General features: G+C 35.8%; 1 non-coding gene across 1 annotated transcript; it reads left to right on the plus strand.

Moving 5' to 3' along the window:
• The first annotated feature begins 4,635 nt into the window (after nucleotides 1-4,635).
• LOC141625478 (small nucleolar RNA R71) lies at nucleotides 4,636-4,742 on the plus strand. The gene has a single exon (XR_012535261.1). It is a non-coding gene; the product is annotated as a small nucleolar RNA R71 (small nucleolar RNA).
• Nucleotides 4,743-5,869: the final 1,127 nt, after the last annotated feature.

A 5,869-nucleotide genomic window follows, 5' to 3' on the forward strand; every position in this document is an offset into this window, starting at 1 on the left:
AAAGGTATTTTGGATAATGGTTTGTATTTTGGATGATGGTGACTTGGTTTGCAACCCAAGTCACCCGTTTTATCATTTATCCTTTTAATGTTCTAAATTTCATCTTTAAAATGCTTGCGTTTTGAAACATAAGATTATTCACTTAAAGTGATCTAATAGACAAATATAATGACCGGTTTCATTATATGTCCACATGCTTAAGGCTTGTGTATGATCATTTATAAAGTGACTTTGAGTCTATGAACTCTCTTAAAGGTACGTCAACCACCAAGTACACATATGAAATCAATGACTATTAGTCTACCTATGAGGTAGTTCTCCTTATAATTCAACATCATTAATTTGTGTCTCATATGCTATCTTTGAATGCTTAGTGTATTCATTCTAAAGATAGAGTGGGAGAAAAATGAGGACACAACACACAAGGCAAGATATAATTGTGTACTTGTGTAAATGAAGATCTACGCAAGAGAGAATGATTTGAAGGAAGGTATATCTATTTACATAGTATACCAAATAGATGAGATCTATAGTCTCAAGTTAGTTCTAAATGACTTAAGAGACTAAGTGAAGTAATCATAAGAGTTTATTCTCAAGATAACTACACGAGGAGACCAAAAGAAGTTTTGGAAGAAAAATGACTAATGTAAAGTCTTAACAAGCTTTTGACTAAGGTTATGAATCATTTGACCAATAGTTTCAATCATGAGTTTTACTTAAGAGCCTAAATGAATCAAAGTAACATACTAGTTATGATCAAGTTGCAAAGATTGATATTCCGATATCTTCAATAGCCAACGTTTTAACCACGCAAATGTCATTGTTTAACCTCGCTATGAAATGGTTAAACCTCCTTCCGAAAGGGTATTCCGAAGGACCTATTCTAAATATTATTTGTATTTGAATAATGACATTGCTACACATCATCATGACATGAGTGTGTTAGAGATTTAAAATCTCTTTCCGTAAGGTTGAGATGAGACCACTTCAAAATAGGCATTTTGAAAGGATATGATGGGAACATATATGGTTTTATCCTAGTAACTTGGCAAAGCGATTTATATTTATATTCTTGACAAATTTCGATTGAGAAGTCAATTTCGAAATATGTAGAATTGAGTGGGAGTTAGGAAATTCTCATGTGAAGACATGGGATTTAGTGGGAGCTATCATCCTTGAATGTATAAAACTCATTACTCATTAAAGAATGACGAGCTAATACCTTCTTTCATAAAGAAGCTTTCGAGTTTTCAATTCTGGATGAAAATGGACAATGATGAATCAAATTACATCATGGGATGTTGGATTAGTATTAAGAGATACACATCATGTCAACATACATAGGTTATTCATATGAATGAAAATGGAATTACCATTAGCAGTCATGGTAGTTCATTGAACCTGAGAACGGTTGATCTCATGATTATTAGTAACTAATGTTTCCGCCATTAGAATAATCATGTACATGTCCAATTTTGAATCGTATGCATAAGAGCATGATGATAGGTTGGTGAGCCATAACAGAAACGTCATGAATTCTCGAGTAGAATCCGATGAGCGATTTCGGTGATTGACGGAATGTTCCATTGTGTGTTAAGAGGTTGCACATACTGTAGAAAATCCGAGCACATATGAGGATTTATGAGAATCCCAAATCTTTCAAGTCCAGAAAGAGAAATGAGAAGTTTTGGAAAGATACTTGGTTAAGTAAGAGGTTATTCAAAACAATCTTTCCTAATAAAGCTAGGACTTGTGAGAAGTACTAAGCTTATAATCTTGTCAATTGTTGCAAGATTCTACAAAACATATACCTAGTGCATTGTGTGTGGATGAAATACTTGATCGGTACAAGTTATATTATTCATCGCAAATTCGTTCGTTATGAGATGAGCAATGAGAAAGTTCTTTCAAGTTGAAGAACCAAAATCAAGGTCAAGAACCTTAATGTGTACTTGGTAAGATTCATGCTATGAGAACATGAATGTGAAGGAAATTGCAAGTGTAAGAAGTTTGAACACATGGACACATGGGATGTTAGACTTCTATTGCAATCAATGAGTGTTTACACTTATGATATACATCACAAGGTTGTAATATGATATTGACTACCCGAGTGTGATGCCGACATTTGTCGTTTGAGTTATTATTAACTCACTTGGTACATTGTTATATCCAAACGGGTTGTAGAGACAATTGAACCCCGTTAAAGTGAACATGGATTAACATTGTTTTGCCCATAGTTACTTATATGAGGTGACGTCTCGAAGTGACTAGAGTGTGAGGCGATTGATGGCAAGTTCAAGTGTCATACAGTCATGTGAGATGACTAGTCGATCACATAGGCAGACTGTTAGGAACATTTTGTCGGGCCTAATGACCGCTTATAGAGTTCTGGCAAATTTATATAGCCTGGTCGTGGCGAGAGCTACTATAGTATTCAAATGAGTCGATTCTTTTGACTAAAGACTATTCGCCTAAGATGGCACGATTTCGATTAACTTTGATTTGTGTTACTACGACCTTCGTAAATGGGGTCAAATGGGCATATTTTGGGTTATGATGGCTGTGGCTAGTCGAAGGGAATGAGTGCGATAGGAATTGTCCACCCCTAGTCAGGGTTATAACAATATCTCAGGGCCACTCGAGGAGTAATGAACTGGAAATGCGTGGCCACGCTCGGAAGGTATCCAGAGTGGATAAATCCGGTCAATCAGTTATTCTCCAGATCGAGGAAACCACTCTCGATATGATCACTTGCAAGTACGACCTGAAAGACACCTTGCATTGAGTGGGAGATAGTAATAGGACAAGAGAATTGGTGACGCACACTTGTCGAGGACAAGTGGGAGATTGTTGGAATATGTGTCCTCCGACAATAATGCGATCACGACTGTTGATCATGATGATCACATGTTTAAGTCTCATTAAAATGAATGCAATTGGGAAGTAATATTGTTCTCACAACAAATGGTCAACATATATCGGTAATGATTGGCTGACTAGAGTTTGACATTACTGTCGTGTGACGGTGGTGATCAGTTGACCCCCTAGGTCATACCTAAAGGGCAATACTCTTAATTGATTATTTAATTAATCGTATAATGTTACGAGTTAATTAAATTACTTGAAAATTGACGGACGATTTTGGAAGTATATTTTACGTATCAAATTGAAATGTGATTAAATGAGATACGGTCTGAGTAATCAAATTGTATAATTACTCGGATAAAATAATTGTTTAATGTAACAATTAAATTGAATGAATTATTATAAATACAATTTGTTGTGATTTATAAATTGGTAAAATATTTTGGCACAAGTAATTATGAAATTACTAAGTCGATTTTTGTATGTGACGTATTTTTATCAATACGTTGATTTTTAATATGTTAAAAATTACATAACAAATATATGTGACATATGACATGTTACATATAGACAATTGACAAAAATAATATGGACACCATATTATGTTTGTACCGAAATATTGGGGTATTAGGTTAATAATTGTGTTGATTAATTTATTAACTAAACATAATCATTACCTAATTGTATAGCCATGCATGCCTATGGACTTTGTTTAGAACAACAACTTCATGCATTGGCTCCCCAAAAACCCCCTCCTCTTACCCGGTTTTGAGAAGGCAAAAGCCATCATGGCTTTTGTTTTTATTTTACCAAATAATATACAAAAGTGTTGTATTTTATTTTTCATTCTATTCCATCATCTTAGAAGAGATTTTAGTGAGATAAAAAAGCTCTCTTCTCCTCCCTCTCTAAACCGAAAATATTCAAAGTGTTAACAATATTTTTGGTTCAATTTTCTCATAGATTAATATTATACTAGTATTGTAATATTAATTAGATTAAGTGAAAGCCTTGGGTATTAAGCATAGGGAGAGATCTTACTCTTAGATCTTTGTTCTTCCATTGGAATAAGCTCAAGAACAAAAGAGAAAGGTGATCTCTTTTGTGCCCTTATAGCCGAAATTTACCATGTAAGAACATGATTTCTCCTCTATTCATTTTATTGTTTGCATGCATAAGTTCCGTTATTAATTTTATGACAAATTATTAGACATATAAGACTATGTTATTATGTATATGAATCTACATTTCATTCAATTTTGGCTTTTGTATGAGAGATTTGGATGGAATTTGGTGTTTTCATTGTAAAAGTTGGAATAAGGGGTACCACTCTTGTATGCTTGGAAAGCATTTACTTGTTCATTTGTTCCCCTACATTCACCTTGGTCATGTCCCAAAGTTCCACAATTCTCACATATCCCACTTGGGATTGATGAGGATGCCGTCATGGCATTAACATGATGCTTTGATGATTTTGAGTTTTCCTCAAGTCTAGCCATAGCTTGTTCAAACTTCAAGTTGATTGTGTCGATGTGAGCACTAAGTTGAGCACCCAATTGAGTAACGGAGTCCACCTCATGCTTTCCTCCTCTAGTAGCCTTGCGAGGTCTACTATATTGTGAGTTATGGACCGCCATTTCCTCAATCTTGTTCCATGTTTGATTGTCATCAACTTCGGTGAACATTCCATTTGATCCCATATTGAGAATGTTCCTAGAATCTTCATATAAACCATTCCAAAATTGTTGTACCAAAAACCATTCACTAAGTCCATGGTGAGGACATGAGCGACAAATTCCCTTGAACCGCTCCCAAGCTTCATACAAAGATTCTTCATCCCTTTGCTTAAAACCCGTAATTTGAGCTCTTAGCATGTTAGTCTTTTCCGGTGGGTAGAATTTTTTGTAGAAAGCTAGAGCCAACTTCTTCCAAGAATCTATTCCGAGGGTGGCCTTATCAAGGCCCTTCAACCATTGCTTCGCGGTGCCGATTAGAGAAAAAGGAAATAAGACCCATCTAATTTGGTCTTGAGTCACGCCCGTTTGAGAGATTGCATCACAATAGTCGCAAAAGGTTTCCATATGAGAATGAGGGTCTTCACTAGGCATCCCCCCAAATTGGCTCCTTTCAACTAATTGGATGAAGGCGGACTTGGCAATAAAATTTCCGGTTAGATGTTGCGGTGTAGGAGTACCATTTGGTAGATTCTCCTCGGTGGGTACGGAGTGTGATGAAAATTTAGGCATTGTAGGTGGATTTTGTGGGGTATTGTGTAATGGGTTCTCTTCTCCTTCTATTGCGAAAGGATTGACAAACTCACTAGTGGGTTGAACAACTTCACTAATACCTCTTAAATTCCTCCTAACAAGTCTCCTATTGTTCGTCAAGGTTCTTTCGATTTCACGGTCAAAAGGTAACAAATCACCTTGTAACCTTCTAGACATGCAAAATATCAAACAACTCGAAAACAATTAGAACAAACCTTGAGGAGTTTTATTTCCCCAAGGCGAAGAAAGACACAACTAATAAAAATAAAAAGAAATCTAAATCAAACAAACACCGTCCCCGGCAACGGCGCCATTTTTGATGTGAGTCCGTTTCGTGTTCACAAATTAAGATGTGGTCGTTGGGTCACGGTCGAATCAAACACAATTTATAGCTTCACAAACAACTCTACAATTAGTAAAGAGGCAAGTAAAGGTCGGATCCCAAGGGACGGGAGTTGAAAGGAGATTTCTATTGAAACTAGTGATGTCTTTAGGGGTGTCACAAATTGGGTTGATGTAGAAGGTCACTAAACTAAAATAGCAATGAAAATAAACTAGCAAGATGAATTAAAAAGGGGGGTGTAAACAATTGATTAAAAGCACTAGGGTGTCATGGGATCATAGGGGAATCATGGGACATGATCATACAAACATGTTCTCAAATTATAAGCAAGCAATTATTGTTGTGATGGATTGAGTTGGGTTATATCTTACAATCCTAGGAAAGCTTGGGT

The sequence above is a fragment of the Silene latifolia genome, chromosome 1 (genome assembly GCF_048544455.1).
Source record: "Silene latifolia isolate original U9 population chromosome 1, ASM4854445v1, whole genome shotgun sequence".
Classification (NCBI taxonomy): domain Eukaryota; kingdom Viridiplantae; phylum Streptophyta; class Magnoliopsida; order Caryophyllales; family Caryophyllaceae; genus Silene; species Silene latifolia.